General features: G+C 40.6%; 1 protein-coding gene across 5 annotated transcripts in view; it reads left to right on the top strand.

The window, feature by feature from the left end:
• LOC125459423 (activating molecule in BECN1-regulated autophagy protein 1-like) overlaps positions 1-22,006 on the top strand; it is a 331,981-nt gene that overhangs the window by 49,551 nt on the left and 260,424 nt on the right. The gene's annotated exons all lie outside the window — the stretch shown is intronic.

Raw genomic sequence — 22,006 nt, 5'->3', positions numbered from 1 at the left:
TTCTCAAAAGTAGCACAACTGTGCACTTCCATTATTATACATTATCTCTTTAAATGTTTTTAGACCACATATTTTTGTTGTCTATAATGTTACTTGTACAGATTATTTTGGTCTACATTATTTAGCTTTATTTTGTTTTTCTGATCAGTTCCACTTCCATTCGGAGTTCAGTTTTCTTTAGTTAAAAAGACTGTCATTACTTCAATCATGTATGTTTTAAGAAGGTAAGATATGAGGCTCCTTCAAATTTCAGTTGCATGTACTTCATTGCCAGGATTAGCCATTTTGATCTGTCTTCAAAAGAAGTTACAGTGAATATCTGGAAATAATTAATAGGCTACAATCTAATTCCGAAATCAGATCGCCTACATATGTAGAATCTATTTTGCCTCTCTGCAATTTTCTGACTTGATTAGTGTGTTGTTTTGGCGGGTGGATCCTGACCCTTACAATAACATATGAGACGCACAGAGAACTAGACCATTTGACATGCCAAAGAACAGAAGCAGGAGAAGGTCAAATGGCCCCTGGAGTTTACTCTGCCATTCAGTTTCCCAACTTATACATTTAAACCATTGTCCTGGAGATGTTACTTATATTGGAATGGTTGCTGTTAATTATACATTGAAGTTTTATTTTCAACACCATTGCACAGGAAGTTTGATGTTTATTTTGGGAAGTGACAGACAGAACCAAACAATATCTTTAAGCATGCAATGTCATTTGCACTTGCCTAGGTAGATCAGAAGCCTGTGAAACTCTGCAGTGCATCACTGAGTGATAAATTTGATACCTTTGCTACCTATGATACCATCCTGTATCTCATTCAGAGATGTCTATTTCAGTTTCCTTTGTGTATCTGCTATTGAATGTAGGTTGGTGGGGTGCAGCCTGCTTTTGCTTCAAGTGGTCAGCTTCAGTTGTTATTTTCCAAGCGTCTGATGCACAAGGATATTGATTTCCAACTGCATTATGCTGTATTATTTTTGGCTTCTGGCCTGTGTTTTTAGTCACACTTGGTAGATAACATGTTGGGGTGATTCAGCTGCAAGCAAGCCTGTATTCACAGGATACCCTCAGAGGTATAATTGAACAGATGTTGATGGGTAGAAATGAAAGCTGGCTTGATTTATCCTACTCGAAGAATGGAACTCTGTTCCCTTTGATCATTAACACTAGTATTGATGTTGAAAGAAGTTGCGGACAATGAGAGAGAAGTCTGGAATTTTGACTTGGTAGCTTTGTTGAATAGCTCCGTAGTGATGTCCAAATGTCTCATTGTATTCATCCTCCAGTTCTCTTTACTCACCACTAGAAGGCACTTGTAAACAGTCCAACACTGACATGTCAAGCTTTTGTTTCTTTCTCTCTCAGTAGCTGTCTCAATGAGCAGTTGTCCAGAATGGATAGGTTGTCATTGTCTTATATGATGACAATTCGACACCTGAAATTACTGCCAATTGGTGCAGGCTGACAACTTTTGAGCTAAAGAATGACATTTGGCTGGAACGTGGGCACATTCTTTTAGCTATGACATGCTGAACATTCAGCAAGTGAGTTAAAAATTGTGAATACACAGTCTGTGTTTCTGCTCTCAGTCAGTGGACATAAATATTCTGTGGCACTGTTTTGAAAGTGAGCAGGAGCCAATATTTGCTCCTTGATTAAGAACAGATTGTGTGGTCATTATCCCATTGCTGTTTATGGGAGCTTGCTGCTTGCAATTTATGTACTATATTTCCTACATTTACGCAGTGACTACACTTCATACATACTCTATTGTCTGTGAAATTATTTGAGATAGTCATTCAAGTTATTCTGTTCTAAACTGCAAGTGCTTACACGGAAATACATTAAAGGCCAGAAGGAACTGTAGTTTGCATAAATGAAATTGCCTAAATATGCTTCATTTTGGGATATGTATGTTGTGCAGCAATCTTCTAATTCATCCACGCATGGTGAACAGGAATGTTGTCAGCACTAGTTTGCAGTTTAACTTTCTCCAGGTGGTGGTGCTGTTGAGCTGTGCATCATTGTGAAACCAACAATTATCTTTACAACTGTACAAAGTGAGGATTTCTTTTTCAAGATAAAATATAATCTCAGCAAATCAGTTTCTGCTTGAAATTAGTATTTGTCTTGTTAAAACAAGAAATTCACAGATAAATCTTTCCCCTGCTGCCACTCTTAAAAGTGATTGATTCTGCTTGCATCTGCAACCCTCCTCCATCAAAGTGTTCAATTATGTGAATTGTTGGACTTGCCTGTGTTCATATTCAAATTTTTTGTTTTTATCTCAAATTATATGTGCCATTGGGAATGGAGTCCACTTTCTCTCTTCATTTCCTTTCTCTATCGCCAAAGCCTGATGATATTGAGACCAGTTGTAGTGCTGTGAGCACTGACCCGCCTGAGATCAGACATCCTACCTTACCAAGCATTGCATTTGTCAACTGAATAAGCTCCATTCTCCTACATATAATAGGTCAAGATTTCCATGGAATGATTTGGAAAGTACGAAGCTTGAGAATAGTTGAAATGAAAAGTGCAAAATGGTTATTGTCTGATTAATTTGAACATTTATGATTGGTTGCTGAAAACAAAAATGAGTGGAAATCATTTTTGTGAACTGTGTTTGGTATATACAGTATAGTGTAGAAGTAATCTTAATGGCCATTATTTAAATATTTTCAGGACAAAGGAAGGCCTCTAGTTCACTAATGTCCTTTTAGGGAAGGAACCTGCCATCCTTACCTGGTCTGGCCTACATGTGACTCCAGACCCACAGCAATGTGGTTGACTCTGAACTGCCCTCTGGGCAATTAGGGATGGGCAGTAAATGCTGCCTGGTCAGCGATTTGTCCTCATTCTGTAAATGAATAAAACAAAATAGTTTTGCATTGGAGAGTATCTGAGTAATGATGATCATAACAGAATCAAGTTTAAGTTTATGGAAAGGGGCAAATAATCAAAGGTGAAAATACGCAAACTGAAGAGAACCTACTTCAACGATTTCTTGAAAAATAATTTATCACAGGCAGAATGAAAATGATGACCGGCCAGAAAAAACAGCGCAGTAGTGGATCTTCAAGGTGGAGGAGTTCTGGTTAAAAACAAGAATCCAAAGTGAGAAATTTTTGGATGGCAAAAAAATGTGAAATAAAAACAGTTTATGAAGAATTTCAAATGCAAATAAACAGCTATGTGGTAAAGACCAGACAATCTGTTCTTCATCAAGGAGTAAATATTGGCTCCTGCTCACTTTCAAATCCATGCCATCCAATGTTTATGCCCCCTGATTGAGAGGAGAAACAGGTTATGTGTTAACAATTTTTAACTCACTTGCTGCACGTTCAGCACGTCATAGCTAACGTGCCCACATTCCAGCCAAATGGCATTCTTTAGAATGCACAAATTTACTGAAAAAGGCTGTTAAAAAGGTCTACGAAAGTAAATGAAGAGATTTGAGGGTGATACGAAAATGAATCTGAAAATATTTCACAACAAAAAGGAAAAGAATACGTCAGAGAATAGTGAAGTAAATTTCTGGTAAAAGTAGGAACTTCTGTCAAGGGTGAGTGCGTAAATAAGAAGCTTAGGTATTTGTATCTTCCTTCACAGAAGAGAAGCATGAAGTTGATAGTGCTGCTGAGATGGGAGCTGTTGCCCTTGGATCACTCTCCAAATAACTTTTTCTGGCTTTTATAGAAAGCGTTACCTTCACAGAATAAGCCCATATCCAGATATCTCTATTTTGAAACCCAAAACTTCATATTTTTCTTGCGTCTCAGGTGATGCCATCTTGACTACTTGTGCTCCCTTTATCCAGGTCCAGGCCATTTACGTGCAACAGTGAAAGCATCAGTGGTAATATTAACCTTGACAGAAACTCCATCCCAACTGCATACTTTTCTCCCAGAAGGGAAAGGTCTGCTTATCAGTAGATACACTAAGATAATTGGTACATAGCTACCAGACATATGCCTCCCTCTTTTTAGGAAGAGTTATGTAATATCTGTAATGAAGTATCAATGGATAAAATGTCATACTGTTGGATTTATGAAAACAGGAGAAGAAAGTGGATATGGCATTCCCTAATGTTAACAAGGCGTCATGTTCCGCATCTGGTTTTGTTGAGGGAAATATATGTGGAGAAGTCAGAAGCTCTGTCACACTTTTTCAGACCTCCTGCATCATAGGAGTGGTACCAGAGCACTGGAAGATTGCAAATTACTCGAAGAAAAGTATGTAATAGGAGGCCGGTTCTGTCAGGGTTGATAATTAGACCGGAACTAATGCCTTTATATAAAGAGGATGACTTTTCATTTTTCTGTATTTTTAACTGTGGACTGAAATGGAAAAAGAACTGCCTTAAAAATTAAGAATTGCTCAAGAATTACCATATGTTTTTAAAAGTGTGTAACCTGAGAACTCCATGTGGGTGCTGTTTAATTTTCGAGTAGAAGTGGTCGGAGAAGGTGTATATAAGCTAGAGCCAAAGGCGAGTGTAGATAGAGATTCAGCCATCAATAAATAGCTGATTGGTTTGTGGACTAGTGACCAGTTATTGATGACAAAAATCTTCTACCTGCCTACAACTATGCGATTGGTTGTTGGCTACCTGAACAGCTTGGGGCTGCGAACAAGCTAGAAAGAAACCAGCAGATCTCCACAGGCTCAGTATTTCTCTGTTCTCTCCAGTAAAAGCCACTTTCATCCTGAATACAGTCAGTTCACTTTATCTTCAGCAGTCAAAGACATCTGGCAAAGGTAGTCCAAGAAGCAATGTTCTGATCAACAAAAGAATCATCTCAGCAGATCCTGTGAACAAAAATCACTGAGCTACGTTCTTGGTATTTTCATCTGTGCTATCTTTTTCCACGTGTGTAAGGGAGAGATTGTATGGAGTTAAGAGTTTGAACTATGGAGTTGTATGCCAATCGTTCATAATTGTTTACCCATAGATAGTAATGAATAATAATTCTTTCTAAGTATAGAAACCTGGTATAACTTGGGGGATTCAATTTTCATGACGACTCTGAAAATAGTAGGGCTTGATTTCCAATGCCCTATTTCAATGAGGCATCATGGTAAAGAAGGTACGTGAAATATTTGGCTTTGTGTTTTTTTTCAAATGGGACATTGAATGCAAAGTCTTGCTGAATACTTTTTTAAAAGATGGTTAATCTTCAGCTGGAATATCGTTTCCAAGTTGTGGGGATCATCCAGTAGAAAGAAGCTCAAGCCCTTACAGAGGATACAGATGAGTTTGACCAAGAGATTGAAGGGCGCTGGTTATGAGGAGAGATTGGAGAAGCTGAGGTTGTTTTCTTCAGAATTGAGAAAGTTGAGGTGAAACCTATTTATTTAATCAAAATTAGGTTTTTAGTGACCAAGTAGGGAGGAACTCTTTCCTTTGGTGAGTGGTTGAATGATAACTCAAGGTTATGCAGATAAAAAAATAATTTGCAAAAACGCTTGAGGAAAGTTGAAATTATTTCTCTCAGATCATCTGGAACAGCCTATTTCAAACTAATGGAATCTGGTTCCCAAGAAACTTTAAAAATGCAAATAGAAGTCTATTTGCAAGGTTATTGAGAGAATGTTGGGCTGGGGGTTTAGCTGAAGTGACAGGCACAAAAATGCCGGGTAATTTTCCTGCCTAATATTCTTTAAATGGCTTTTCATTGCCTTTGATAGAAAGGGTTTCCAGCAAATGGGATGTTTTCCCCTCAAGAACTCTGGTGGTATTTTAGTGTTCCTTGGAGTTTGTTACCATGACAACATGAATGTTGTCGTGTGGATCAATGGATAGTGACAAACCAGCAAAATTCTTTTCATCCCTGGCTTACCAGGAACTTCTCTCTCACTTAATCACTATACTCAAAGATTAATTGCAAAGATAAGCAGAAAACCTTAAAAAGAATGAAATCATCAAGATGTTTTAATTGCTCTTTTAAGAGCATGGTTTGATGGATTATTTTGGTGCGTTCCTCTGTACCTTTTGCCCTGTTCATTCCTTCGCTGCCATTCTCCCAAATCAGAGGTTGAAATATTTTAGACATTGTGGTGTTTTATATTTTATGCTTTGTTGTCGTCTTTTTCTCACTCAGTTGCTCTCACTTCTGAGTCTGAAAATTTGAAGGTTTAAGTCCTCATTCTGATGTTTATTGCACTGGACCTCAGCTTCCTTAAATGGAGTATTGCTGTTTGACATGTATAATAAAATGATGTCTTATCTCCCTCTTCCAGTGTTTCAGGAGTTTGATTAAGCTCTTTAGCACTATTGACAGAAGATAAAACGCTTCAGATATCTTGACAACTGTTCCTCGCTCTGCCAAATCCCTAGAAATGCAGATCAGTGGGTGTTTTATAGTTTTGTAGCCCGTGAGATCTCACGGTATGCAAAATGGTTGTTACAGCTGACTTCTTAAACAGTCCCAGTAAGTTAAAGATTTGAAGTGACATTTGTGAGATGTGGCTTTAGTTTTGGTTTAGGTGAACCAACAGTTTAGAAACCATTACTTATTTTAATTAGATAGTGACAAACGAAAGCAGTTAGAGCCTTCCTGCTCCTCTGATGCTGCTTGGCCTGCTGTGTACATCCAGCTCTACACCTTGTTATCCGCAATTAGATCACTGCAGGATTTGGTAAAACTCTGTTGTGTGCTATCTAATGGAGATAAGTATGCTGGTATTTAATGTCTGATGATATTGCAGTGGACGTTTGGTTCGATCAATGTATCACACCGAGGAATGGTGTTATTCTTTCGGGCTGAGGGGTGTGGTGGCTAAGTGAATTTATTTTGTGGGGTTATACATTGAGAGTGCTTCTCTTTCATATATATCAGATATGTACAATAAGTATAATCCAAAACACAACACTTGAAGAGAATTCATGTCATTGGATAAAAAGCAATCAACTATGATATGCAACCCTACGTTCAGTAGACAGAAAATGATTTCAGTGCTTTCGCCGTTTTGACTGCTTCTCAAATGAATATTTTACAGTGAAGCACAATTGCTAATTACATGTTGCTGTGACTTTAGAACGATTATGTAAGAGTAATAATTACAGTGCTCTTCTGTGCCTGAGTGCTGTAGAAACTGCTTTGTGTCTTCACAATGTTGCACTTATCACAAAAATCCAAATGGTAAAAATTAAGAAAGATGAAAATGCAGACTAAATGCTGCATACAAATAAGCCAGCGGAAAGTTATGAAACATCCTGTATCACAAAAAAAATCCTATATTTACAGGTTTTTATCGATGAATAAAACATGTTAATTCCACAAATTATATATGCTAATGCATTAAATTGGTCTATTTCTCTCTCCATTCTGCTGTAATATGCCATTTGTAAGTTATGTGGCTGGGGTGGTGATTAGTTCCCATGGACCTGCAATGTCTAACCAGCTGAATAATAGGTTCCCTTTCAGTCTTTCCCTAATTGTCATCAATTTACACCCATTTCCCTTACTGCACAACACCCCATCTATCCAATCATTGCTTGGTTGGAAGGACCATGATTGTTGCGTACTGTAGATTGCAAGAATTCCTGCCCACTGTGTGCTACAGTTGGAAATACTTAACTCTAGTCCTTTTCTCCTGCCGCTTGCCCGATATCCGAAACAGATCCATGTTTTCCTTTTAATTCATGTGTTTCAGGTTGAGCTAACAATCTCTTATGAGTGATATTATCAAATGCCTTCTTGAAGTCTGTATAGTTAACACCAAAGACATTCTCTGTCAGCTGTAATAGTCACCCCTTCACGCATTTTAAATTGGTTTGCCAGGCATGCTCTGGTCTTTACAAATCCGTGCTGGTTCTCTCTGCTCTGATAAACATGACCTAACTGTTTGGTCACTGATTCTTAATTTGAAACCATAGTGATACGTGGTGTGGGTGGTGTGGGGGGTTGGTGGGGTACTGTATTTTTGTGGTACCATGCCTCTTTTACGATCGAACAGAACTGGGGAGAAGTCCTTGAATGAGGTTTAATTGATTTCTTGATCAGGACATCGTCAAGTTGCAAGAAATCCTGTGTGACCTGAGTTTGCCATCGGGATGAACAGCTAAGACGCAAAAGGGTAAATTGAAACTTAATCGAGGATGTATTGGATTTTTCAACCAGTCTTTGTTGTAGACACTTCAGGTACCATTGAGAATTCTTGTGACAGAAAAGAAGCATGGATGTCTCTGAATGGAACCGTTTTCTTAGTGGTAGTTTTCAAACAGGTCCTGGTGCTCAAGCGGGTCTTTGAGAATGGAGATGATAGCACTGCGAGTGGTATATATTTGGAAAGGGTAGAGAGCTGAAGGCAGGAAGGAAAAGGGATTGTGGGTTGGACAAGATTCATTGCTGATGTTTCAGTGGTGACAGAGCTCACCAGCAGTATAAGCAGAATGCAATGGACAGAACGAGATGATTCTGCTACCACTGGATCTGATTGAACCTCAGTGATCGAACTACAGTGAGTTGAAAATAGTGGTGGACAATGAAATTTATTACTCCACTGGAGGGGGCTGCTCTACAAATATCCCTAACTTCACTGATGGGGTGCTAATATCCTCAGAAGTGCTGAGTGAAAAATCAGAGTTCACCTTCTACAGAGACTCCCAGCTTCATAGATGCCAGTCTTTGGCCAATTTAAATCAGTGTACTGAATATTAAGAAATGACTGAAAGCATCAGACACAGCAAGGGCTATGGCCCCTGTTATGATTCTAGAAATTGTACGGAAGAATTGTGATACAGAACTAAGCACACCCTATGTCAAACTATTTCAGTACCTTTGCAACATTGGCATCTACCCAGTAATGTGGAAAATTGCCATGACAACTCTTGTCTAGGAAAAAGCAGGACAAATCCAACCTGTCCACTTACCTCTTGACTGGCCTACAATTAAATCATCAGCAAAGTGCTATCATCACAGCAAAGTGACATTTGCTCAATGCTCAGCTTGATTTCCACCAGAACTACTCAACTTCTGGGCTCATTTGCAACTTTGTTCAAAGGTGGACAAACAAGCTGAACACCAGAAGAAATGTGAGTGTGCAAACCTGGAGACGTGGAAGTCCTAGTTTTGGGGCAGAGGGATTTAATGGTAAACATTCTACTAATTGGAGTTATACTTCGCACAAAGAAAGATGGTTGTGGATTTTGAAGATCAGTCTTCTCCGACGCATGATCATTGTAATGAAAAGCTTGCTTTGAAAGGGAAAATTAGAGTTGAAAGGGAAAATGGCGTACCTCATACTCCTAGATAACAAAGTGTAAAGCTGGATGAACACAGCAGGCCAAGCAGCATCTGAGAAGCACAAAAGCTGACGTTTCGGGCCTAGCTTCACAGTTTGTCATCTTGGATTCTCCAGCATCTGCAGTTTCCATTATCTCTGCTCACCTCATACTCCTGATCGGCTTGGCCTCTGATTTAATGAAGAAGGAATAGAATTGTAATGTCATTTTGAAAATGCCACTTTCTTTACAAAAATGAAATGATGTTCGACTAGTGGTGTAGTTCAATGAGCAAAACTTTGAGAACCTTGGGGCGGCAGTCACTCTTTGGTCTAGTGGCATGATTCTCATTTTGGCAGGCTATTTGTGGCAGAGTGATAGTGTCCCTACCTCTTGACTGGGAGGCATGAGTTGAAGTCCCATCTGCTCTAAAGGAGTGTAATACCGCTTCTGAACAAGTTGATTCAAAAAATAGGTTAAATAAAAAAACTTTTTGAAAAGTTAGTGAAGTACTTCTGGTGGAAGAATTTTGAAAGCAGTGACTTTTTGGGAATAAGATTCTTCCTTGATGAACTTCAAAGTTAGTGACAGTTGGAAAAATTGTAAAACATCTGTAATTTAAAAATACAGAGAAAGTGCGTGAGAGCTGATAGGGACATTATTTGCAGCTAATGATGAAACAAAAGAAAGGCATGCTTTGATGGAAAATGAAGTTGAGTCCAGAGCTAGCACCATATATTGAGCCAGGCAAATGTATGCAGCTTCGTGAATACAAGTTGAGAACTTAAGAAAGAAATGGAAAGTTCAATCAAATTGGAACTGGACAAATTTCAAACTTCAGTTGAAACGGACAAGCTGGAATTCAGTGAGGAAAAAGTCAGTGAGTTAGCTTCTGGCCATATGTCTCAAGAGAAATAGTAATGGGAGTGTTGCACTTGGTGAATTTGTAGAAACTTGCTGTAGGGAAATGCTTGTGATCTTGTCAACTAAGAAATTTTCAAGTGACGATAGGAGTAAAACGTAACTGTAGTTGAGTATCTGCAAATGATACGTGTCGGAAAAAACGGTTGCATCTGTCTTGTTTGCTGTTTATGATAACACTTCTTCAAATTTGCCTTCCATATTGGTACTTCTTTGTGTAATAAACTCATGTTCACTTTTCTAAATTTCATTGATAGCTTCCTGTGAATATGTTCAGTGCCTGACCCTCTGCAAACAAAATTGCAAAAATAAAACACAATGTCTATGCGACCAGATCTTACTCTGTGATCAGTTTGTCCGGTATGTTCATCAACTGGGATTGTAGCAAAGGTTTTGTGTCCTTTTGCTTTTTTCCCCATTCACCAGAATCTGTTTACCCCCATCTTTGTGTTTTTGTTACCCACCTCCTTTTAGTTGTCCAGGGTACGCTGATATAATTGAGTGCTAATATGACATTGTTTATTCATTCCTTATTTATTATATTGCGGTTGTGAACACTTGTATAGTGGAAGCTTTCTGAGTAAGCACGTCAGACTATAATCGCCACCCCACTGCAGAAAGATGGGCACAGAAATTTATAATGGACTAAATTGAAACTGTGCATGCAAATGTTTGTTTTCTTAAGAAAATGTAATTATCTTCGTGTGTTTTTATTCAGATTTGATACATTAGGATCTAAGGTTCCTCATGACTGAATGTGCATATAACAAAATTACGCTTTTTGAGGTTTGACACTACCATAAGAGCTGCAGAAAAGGACAGTTGCTGTATTCAGCTGGAGAATCGTGATGTTATGTCAGTGTGATGACTGAAGTGGTTGCATATTTTTGAGTTGATGTATTGATTTATTTATTGTCATGTGTATTTTGTTAGAAAATATAGTGAAAAGTGCAGTCTTGTGTTGCCACTCTGCGGTGCCATCTTAAAAGGCAAAACACAAAAATTATTCAGAGTATAAAGGCAGAAAAATGAAGAAATAAAGAAAAAAGTGTTTAAACTTTATAAGTGCTCTGTCATGGGCCTGGTGGTCACGCACCAGTCCCCTTCTCTTCACTGCTTGGAGCAAAAGCCGCTACATTTTGGTGCCAACTCACTTTCACCGATGCCGTTGACACGATGAGTCCTAGTTGGCCTTTGTCAGAAGCAACTGGGGGCCTACTTGAGTCCACACTGCTGGGCCCACTCGTTGCTACTGATGGGTATGGTTGCCACATGGATGCCTCTTGATGGAGATTCTCTTCACCACGAAGAAGAGGTCCTGCGTGAACATGTTGTGGGGCCAGGTCCTGACCGCTCTGGACAGGTGGACACTTGCTCCCTTTAACACAGTGAGAACATGTGAGAGGCTGGGCTCGCTGTGGCTGGCTTCTCTCTCTCTCTCTCAATGTCTCTCAGTCCTGTTTCACCGCCATCTGCTGCATGGCACCTAATTATCCTTATTATGCGGACAAGGAAAATTGCAAACACACTTTCTTCTAAGCTCATTTTTCATCAATGTATGCATAATCTACAATAAGAAACATTGTGTGAACATTTTTCAGGAAAGAAACTTGTTTTCAACTCCCCCAATAATTTGAATACATTAGTTGGCTCCTTTTCCTTTTTCTGCTCCTGGGCAGCAGTACGTTCAATGAGTTCATGCAAGTTTATAAATTGCAGATCCTTGCATGTTTGGGGGGAAAAAAATATTGGTCATGGAAAACAGTTAATTAATATCTTGCTTTCACAAACTCTTAAAGCCTTATTACTTTGTGAATAGTAAAACATTGCAGATGCTGGACATGTAGTGGACATGGGTGCTGGCTGCTTTCGTGAAGGATTTTACAAAATAACTATTTCAGCCCAAGGATCCTTCTGGAACATTAACCTAATTCAGTATATGCCAAAGAGCAGGGGCCACTTGAGAAAAACCTCTTGTTACTTTGTTCTTAGTTTATGACCAGGGATGTAAATATTTTGGGCCCTTAGCTTGGTTTTGGTTTCGGACAACGAAGGATGCATTTTAGCTCAGGAAGCTCAGAGAATGAAAAGTGTAAGTAATTTGGTGATTTGCGTCAGAAGCGCAAGATAGTTTCTCTCCTTGAAATGAGTATGGAACTGTTTGGGGCATAGGTTGACTTAATAAAATGTTTTTGCAAATGCTGCAGCCCATGTGTTGTAAGTACATGCAGTTCAATCAGGGGCACGGTGCCAGAATTTTGATTTAATGACAATAAAGGGGTGCTGACACAATTCCAAATCAGGATGGTGTGCGACTTGGACGGCAGCTGGCACGTGGTGACCTGAGATGGGGGATTTCAAGACTAGGGGGCAGGTGAGAGGAGAGGGATTTCGAAAAAGACATTAGGGGCAATTTTTTTACACACAGGATGGTTTGTGTGTGGAATGAACTTAATGAGGACGTTGTGGATGTGGGTACAATTACAACATTTAAAAGACATTTGGATAAATACATCAGTAGGAAAGGTTTGGAGGGATATGGGCCAGGAGCAAGCAGGTTGGACTATTTTGTTTGGAATTATGTTCGGCATGGGCTGGTAGGACTGTAGGATCTGTTTTCATGCTTTTTGACTCCATGTTCCTGTGTATTTGTTGCCCCCCCCCCCTCCTGTGTATTTGTTGCCCCCCCCCCCCGGATGGTCGATGCTACTGGATTCACAGGTGCTGCTGAAAAAGCTGTCACAAAGTGCTGTAGTGCATCTTGCATGCAGTGCACACAGCTGCCACAATGCATTGATGTGGTCAGACCGAGCTAACTAACGTGCTGATCAAACTTTTTTTTGTAGGAGCAAATTACCGCAGATGCTGAAATCTGTACTTTTTTTTAAAAAAAGTGCTGAAAATCGCAGTGGTTCAGGCAGCATCCGTGGGGAGAGAGAGCAAGTGAATGTTTCGAGTCTAGATGACTCTTCATCAGAGCTGACGTGACTTGGAAGGGGATGCATCTATGCTGTGGTAGTGTGGGTACAGTTCTGGGGGAGAAAGGTTATTGATGGAGTAGCTTTAGTGATCAAAATGGAGAATGACAATGATGGTGTGTCTAACTGCTAGACTGGAAAGAACAGACAGCCCTATTGGAGTGGGGAGAGGGGAGAGAGGACATGGTGATAGAAAACATAACAAGTAAGGCTAAAAGAAAGGGGAAGAATAGAAATATGTTCACAGTCTGAAAGTGTTGAACTCAATATTAAGTCCAGAAGGTTGTAAATTGGCTTTTTTTGGGGTCTGGATGGTGTCCAGCTTCTGAAGTGTTTGAGCAACACATATCCTGCTCATTGGAGACTATTCATTGTCCTTCCAACTTGTGCCTTGTAGATGGTAGGCAAGCTTTAGGAAATCAGATGAATTACTCCCTTCAGAATTCTCAACCTCTGACCTGTTCACGTAGCCACAGTATTTATGCGGCTGGTTCAGTTCAGTTTCTGGTCAGTGGTAAACCCAACATGCTACTAGTTAGAATTTCAGTGACAGTAAAACATCGAAAATCAAGGAAAGATTGTTAAATTCTCTCCAGTTGGAGTTTAATTATGCACCACTTGGGGTGTGAGCGTTGAAGGGCAGTTGGAGGCATGGTGAGAAAGCAAGTGGGTTAGTAATCTAGTGTACCAGGCTAATTATCTGGGGACAAGGTTTGAATTCTATGACAGTGAAATTGATTAAATTTAAAGTCTGAATTAAAACTTATCTGGTGGTGACATGTAACCATTGTCAACTGTTGTAGAAACTCAGCTGATTCACTCGTGTCCTTTTTTAGAATTTTCCATCCTTGCCTGATGTTACTATGTGACTAATCTGGATTGACAATGTGGTTGATTCTTAACAGCTCTTTGATATGTCTTGGCAAGCCATTCAGTTCAAGACCAGTTAGAGACCAACCTAGCAGCCCAAGCCTCCATGTTGTTCAGATTATACTCCATTTCAATATTACTTTAGGTCAGCTGGTGCTACTCTTCTGTAGACTATGAGCTTGGCAATTGGTTTGATGTGTTCACAAGCAAATACACTGTATCTCAGATGGCCATAAGCTGTACTGGAGCAATGGAGGCCATGCTGAATTTGAGCTGTGTCTGACCTAGTTGAGAGGAGTCTTCCAAGGCTCACTGTGGATGTTGAATGTAGATGGCGATGGTTGGGGTAGTGAGGCAGTGCATAGTTAGACCATAAGATATCGGAGCAGAAAAAGCCATTCGGCCCACCAAATCTACCCCGACGTTCGATCATGTTTCTCAACCCCATTCTCCTGCCTTCTAGCTGTAACCCTTGATCCCCTCACTAATCAAGAAACCCATCTATCTATCTCTGTCTTAAAGGCACTCAATGACTTGGCCTCCATAGATTTACCGTCATCTGGCTAAAGAAATTCCTCCAGATCTAACTGGCCCACAATTTTCCATCTTTTGCCTCCTGCCCTCGTTAAACAGGGCTGCTACGTAAACCATTGTCCAGTTGTCTGGGACAATTTACATGGATGATTTGGAGTTTGGGAGTCAGTGTGGTATGTCAAAATTTACAAATGACAATAGGATGAGTGGTAGAGCAAAGTGTGCAGAAGACCCTGAAAGTCTGCAGAGGGTACAGATAGTCTAAGTGAGTGGGCAGAGGTCTGGCAGATGGAGTACAATGTTGATAAGTGTGAGGTCATCCATTTTGGTCAGAATAACAGCAAAATTGACTGTTTTAAATGGTAAAAAATTGTAGCACACTGCTGTGCAGAGGGACTTGGGTGTTCTTGTGCATGAATTGCTAAAAGTAGGATTACAGGTGCGGCAGGTAATTAAAAAGGCAAATGGAATTTTGTCTGTCATTGCTTGCGGGAGGGAGGCTATGCTGCAGCTGTTTAGGGTCTTGGTGAGGCCACACCTGGAGTACTGTGTGCAGTTTTGGTCTCCTTACTTGAAGAGACATACTGGCACTGGAGGGGTTGCAGAGGAGATTCATTTGGTTGATTCCAGAGTTGAAACGGTTGGATTACAAGGAGAGACTGAGCAGACTGGGATTATGCTCATTGGAATTCAGAAGAATGAGGAGAGATCTTATAGAAACTTACAAGATTATTAAGGGAGTAGATAAGGTGGAGGCAGAGAGGTTGTTTCCACCAGCAGGTGAAACTAGGGCTAGGGGCCATAGCCTCAAAATAAAGGGAAGCACATATAGGACTGAGGTCAGGAGGAACTTCTTCACCCAAAGGGTTGTGAATCTGTGGAATTCCTTGCCCAGTGAAGCAGTTGAGCTACCTCGCTGAATGTTTTTAAGGCAAGGCTAGATAATTTTTTCGACAGTAAAGCAATTAAGGGTTATGGTGAGTGGGCGGGTAAGTGGAGCTGAGCCCCAAAAGATCAGTCATGATCTTATTAAATGGTGGGGCAGGCTCGAGGGGCCGGAGGGCCTACTCCTGCTCCTAGTTCTTATGTTCTTCTGTTCATGCTGACTCCAGTGATTTTTGAACAATCATCACTGATGTCTCCACCATCTTCTCAGCTATTTCCTTCAGAACACTAGGGTGTGGTCCATCCAGATGAGGTGATTTATCCACCTTCACACTGTTCGCTTCCCCTGCACGTTCGCCTTAGTGATGGCTGCTACACTCCTATTTTCCCCGACTTGCTTAAAGTTCTGGTAGGCTGGTGGTGTCTTGCGCTGTAAAGGCTGATGCCAAGTACAGGGGAACTGTCTGATAGAGAACCTTTTCATTTCTAGATGTTTCGCAAGGGCATTTTCTTTCTAGCCTTGAGTATACACACACACAAATTTGTTTGCATACTACATCTTGTTAAGGCAGTCTTGGTCTGAAGGTGATATGCATTGAACAGTTTCTTGCCTGAACTGAAATAGGTCTTGTCAAAGTCTCAAATGTTGTCCTATGTCTCTCTGCCAAGGTCAACAGTCGCTCCTTGCCTTTGATGACTGGCTTGTAACCTTGAGACGGCTGACCACACCTTCAGCCTCTCTCAATTTGTTCATCTGCCTGATTTCATTAGTATCTAAAACCTTCAGTGCTGCCATGGATTGATCCTCGGTCTCCTCCTGTTTCTCATTTAGGTTCTGCCCTTTGGCAATATTATTTGAAAACACAGTGTTAGCTTTCACATGCATAGCATGCAACTGTACCTCAGCAGCACAACCTCTGATGACCTCCATGTCATTAAGTCATTGAATTGACTGTCCAATCAATAAGCAGAGTTTTTATCCAATGAAATGTTAGAATGAGTGAAGGCATGGTTTTCAGTTCCTGTTGCAAACCCTGCGTCCTAACTGCTGACTCCATCCTTGTCCCTTGCAATCTGTGGCTAAAGTCGACCACTTGCTACCTTGGTGCTGTTGCTCACAATCTTCAGACCATGTATCTATGCTACCACTAATAAGTGTCTCATTTTGCCACCATAACCTTTGCTCCTGCCTCAGTTTATTGACTGCTGAAATCTTCATCTGTGTCTTTGTGACCTCTAGATTTGATTTCAGGTGTTGCAAACAGGTCCTAGTCTTGAGTTTGTTCATAAGCTGATTTGTACACAGGTTTATGTAGCGGGGAACATGAGTGGTGAGTTGTGGAAATCAGTAAAATAGTCACTGAGGAATTCTACTAGATTTTTATTTGTCTAATTATTTTCTGCAGCTATTAGCGTTAACTGAAGTAGAATCCTCCAAAGTCCCTGACTTCGTTGTATTCGTCTGGACCCAAGGGTATTGCCATCATGTAAATTCATGGCTCTTGTTTTCAAATCACTGATCGGTCCTCGGTCCCTTACAATTGGATACAAGTTGTGGACAGATCTGTAAACTTGCAGATTGGAAAATAATGGCAATGTATTTTTCTGATTTCTATTGCAATTATTTTGTAATAATTGTGCTTCGCTCTTCACCTCATCTGTATGATATTTTTGTTGAAACCTGAAAGAACAAGTTGTATATTGAGTCAGGAAATGTACAGAAATATCATACCTTTTCTCCTGCATCCATCTTGTCTCCTTTTTTGATGTATTAAGGCAAAACAAGATTGGAAGTTAATGTTGCCTGCCATGGTGAATCATTTTAGATCATCTTTACCAGTGTATGTTTTGTCCAGTGTTGTAACTTTGGCCTCAGACACTGCATTTCATGGCGTAAGGAATCCTAAGGGCCTAAAACCATTGTCATCGAGTCAAGTAACCACAGGTTTGTGGACTTACCAATTAACCGCCTGCTATGAACCGAAAAAAAACTTGAATTTTCAACCAATAGCAATTAGAGAATCTACGTTCTTTATCGGGATATTTCCACAAGAGCTCTGCGAGTACTGAGTTAATGTTTTGTTTTAATAAGTTTATAATCAGGTGTAGTTGTAATTTAAAACATATGTGCTGGTAATAACTATTAAACAACCTAATAATATTTTCAGTTCCCATATTTTCCAGGAAGAACTCATTTAGTGAGAAAAGTTAATGTTTTCCATCATTTGTATGAATGCACTTAGTATAATTTTGTATCAATGTTTTCAGAGGGTGAATCACATCTTAGCTTAAACTTACACATTCAATGTCAGTAAGTTTATGATATGAACCATTGCACAAAATTAATTTAGTGGAGCTGTCTGTAGGGATTTCTTTTAGACTGGAAATTTATTTCTAAGATGTCAATTAGCATTTATTTTTACAAATTAACAAGCTCTGGTTATCCCTAAATTCTCCTTCTATTCCTGCTCATAACTAGAAATCAAGTTTCAAAATGAATAAGCTTTTATAGTCTGCCGAAACAACTGTGCACTGTTTCAGGGTCATCCTGAAATGTAACAATAAATTCCTGGCTTCTTTTCTTTATTGCAGTACATTTTCTTAAACCCACTTCTCATGTCTCGTTCACCCACACTTCTGTCAATAACTGTGAGAAGCTCATGGGCTTTTTTTTTGATCAATAAAGGTTGAGGCCACCTGCTTCAATGCCTGCCTCCATTGCTCAAGTCCCCAGCCAGGCTTGCTGTTTTAGTTTCTGTCTGCCTTAGTCTTAAACATACATCATCTCTGGTTTTTCCCGGCTCCCCTTGTATTTTGACTGCACTCAAGTTCATGCACATGGTGTTCCCACCAAACCAACGACCCAGTGTTCCATTCTGGCTGATGTTGCTTAGACTCTGTCTCCTTGGAAACTTTCATCTTCCCCTTCAAGTCACCTGTTCTCACCCTTTTTATAAACACCAACCTTACACCCTTGCAGATGATTGTTCCAGGAAGATTGTCAATATAATTGTAAAGCTGTGTAAAGACATTTTTACTTGCTTGACTTATGCCATTGCTCAAACAATGAACTGCAGTGATGTTTTCAATTCTGGAGCTATGAAAGAAGCTGGTGCCTGCAGAAGATGGATTGTCATTTGGCACTTCTTGTTGAAGATGGTGCAAATGCTTCTGCATGGTCTTTTGCGATTGTTTGCTTGGCTCCCTCATCATTGAGCCAGAAAAGTACTCACTACTCTCTGTTTTCTACCCTGCAGGCAATTTTGTGTCCATGTTGATACTATCCCTTTTATTCCATGACCTATAGCTTTTCTCAGTTTGTTATACAGCACTATACACAACATTTATTTTGAAATCCATGCATGCATGTTACAGCATTGCTGTCAACAAGTCTGTTATTTCCTTGAAAAAATTCCAACTTAGTTTGATAAGATTTTCCCTTAGCAAATCTGTGCTGACTCTTCCAAATCAGCCTACACTTCTCCATGCGATTGTTTAGTTCTATCCGGAATAATTTTTTTCCAAATGTTTCCTCACCAGTGAAGTTAAACTGTTTTGTCTGACATTCCTGAGTCTATCTTTACAAACCCTTTCGGAGGAGGGTGTAATGTGTGCAAAGCCCCAGTCCTCAGGCACCACTCTATATCCAGGCAAGGTTGAAAGATTATTACCAGTTTTTTCCACTTTAGTTCAAAAACCGTTTGGCCTTCACAATGAAATTTGATCAGTTTACGTACAGCAAACAGCATCTGTAGTTCATCTAAATTACTGATGCTGCTAGCTTTGCACGTCTCCACCACATATTGTGATTAAAATAATGTTGCTGGCTCTTACAATTAATCATGGATCTTACTTGGCTATAAATTCCCTTGCGTCCCTAACTTAATGGTTAAAATTTCTGTACCTGGATACACAGCGTGATATAGCTCTCTCTTAACTGTTTTGGGTTGTTTCCCTTTCAAAACATTTTGAGAATGATGAAACAAAATCTGCTGTGTTGTTGAAACCTTGAAGCTTTTATTTTCAAGTCATCTTCCGTTGCAGTTGTCATCGATCAAGTTGTTAACTGTTGAGATTGGGCCTTTAAATTTGTTGTTGCTGGTTTCCATTCAGTTAAAATCTTATCTTTACCATGTCAACATGAGTAATGCTCAGTTCTTCGGAACAATCTCTCTTGTTCTGAATTATGTTGAATTTAGTTCTTCCAGAGAAGTTAGGTTTAGTTTCTTTTGGCACTGCAGAATATTCATGCAAGCACTTCAATGAGTAACATGAAATCAATTTATGCAGTAAGAAATATTAGTGATGAAACATCAGCTGCTTAATTGTTCAAAGCGAGGTCTCACTGAAGCAGAAAATCATGTCTTGCATACTTTTTCAAAATGGCGCTATTCTATCAGTTAAATATGGGAGCGTCAGAAGCTCACTTAACAAAAGTGCAATGCCTTTATTTGGTAAATTTGAATGAAAATATTTGTCAAATTTTTTTCGTCCCATTTGTGTCTAAGACTTTCTGGCGATTTGAATGATTTCCCCTATTCTGATTTTTAGTTAGTGAGAAAATTTTAAAACCGTCTCTTAAATACCTATTGTTTTCAGATTTGTTTTCATGAATGGGAAGGAAACAGAACATTGTATTGTGATCAGAGATAATAGGAACTGCAGATGCTGGAGAACCCAAGATAACAAAGTGCGGATCTGGATGAACACAGCAGGCCAAGCAGCATCTCAGGAGCACAAAAGCTGACGTTTCGGGCCTAGACCCTTCTTCAGAGAGGGGGATGGGGAGAGGGTTCTGAAATAAATAGGGAGAGAGGGGGAGGCGGACCGAAGATGGATAGAGGAGAAGATAGCTGGACAGGAGAGTATAGGTGGGGAGGGGATAGGTCAGTCCAGGGAGGACAAGGAGGCAGGATGAGGTTGGTAGGTGGGAAATGGAGGTGTGGCTTGAGGTGGGAGGATGGGATCGGTGAGGTGAAGAACAGGTTAGGGAGGGGGGACAAGCTGGGCTGGTTTTGGGATGCACTGGGGGAGGGGGAGATTTTGAAGCTTGTGAAATCCACATTGATACCATTGGGATTCAGGGTTCCCAAGCGGAATATGAGTTGCTGTTCCTGCAACCTTCGAGAGGCATCATTGTGGCACTGCAGGAGGCCCGTGATGGACATGTTGTCTGAGGAATGGGAGGGGGAGTTAAAATGGTTCGCGACTGGGAGGTGCAGTTGTTTGTTGCGAACTGAGCGGAGGTGTTCTGCAAAGCAGTCCCCAAGCCTCCGCTTGGTTTCCCCAATGTAGAGGTAGCCACACCGGGTACAATGGATACAGTATACCACATTGGCAGATGTGCAGGTGAACCTCTGCTTAATATGGAAAGTCTTCTTGGGGCCTGGGATGGGGGTGAGGGAGGAGGTGTGGGGGCAAATGTAGCACTTCCTGCGGCTTCAGAGGAAGGTGCCAGGTGTGGTGGGGTGGGAGGGGAGTGTGGAGCGGACAAGGGAGTCACGGAGAGAGTGGTCTCTCCAGAAGGCAGACAAGGGTGGAATGGAAAAAAGTCTTGGGTGGGGGGGTCGGATTGTAGATGGTGGAAGTGTTGGAGGATGATGCATTGTATCCGGAGGTTGGTGGGGTGGTATGTGAGGACGAGGGGGGATTCTCTTAGGGCAGTTATTGCAGGGGTGGGGTGTGAGGGATGTGTTGCAGGAAATGCGGGAGACATGGTCAAGGGTGTTCTCGACCACTGCGGGGAGGGGGGGTGGTGGCGGGAAGTTGTGGTCCTTGAACAATGCTGCCATCTGGGATGTGCGGGAGTGGAATGCCTCATCCTGGGAGCAGATGCGGTGGACGTGAAGGAATTGGGAATAGGGGATGGAATTTTTGCAGGGGGGTGGATGGGAGGATGTGTATTCTCGGTAGCTGTGGGAGTCGGGGGCTTGAAGTGGACATCAGTTTCTGGGAGGTTGCCTGAGATGGAGACAGAGGTCCAGGAAGGTGAGGGATGTGTTGGAGATGGCCCAGGTGAACTTGAGGTTGGGGTGGAAGGTGTTGTTGAAGTGGATGAACTGTTGGAGCTCCTCTTGGGATACAGTCATTAATGTAACGGAGGAAGAGGTGGGGTTTGGGGCCAGTGTAGGTGCGGAAGAGGGACTGTTCCATGTAACCTACAAAGAGGCAGGCATAGCTGTATTGTTCCTGGTTAACTTTTGAAACACATCCTTCTGAATATGTCAGATTCACTCGGCAAATTTCCTTCTCACACTCTCAATTTGTCAAATCTCCACCAGGTGTTTGCCATAAAGTGCTAGTTTATTTCTCAGTTCTTGAATTCTTCTGAAATGAAATTCTTCTTTGGAATTTTGTGTATGTATTGGATAAGCGAGCACCTGCAATTAGCTTAATTGGCATTGGCTAACTACAGAGGATTAGCAAGGTAACACCAAACTGATTCTCCCAAAATCTTGTTATCCTTCAATATAAGCATACCTGATTTCTGTTTGAATTCGTTGCTTTCCTTATCAAAAGCTATTATTCAAACTATTTTGCCTGTGAACATTTCCCATTCTTCTGACAATTTTGCTTTTCA

This window comes from Stegostoma tigrinum, chromosome 17, assembly GCF_030684315.1.
Source record: "Stegostoma tigrinum isolate sSteTig4 chromosome 17, sSteTig4.hap1, whole genome shotgun sequence".
Lineage (NCBI taxonomy): Eukaryota > Metazoa > Chordata > Chondrichthyes > Orectolobiformes > Stegostomatidae > Stegostoma > Stegostoma tigrinum.
The sequence above is the reverse complement of the archived record's forward strand: the minus strand, read 5'-3'. Positions and strand labels throughout refer to the sequence as shown.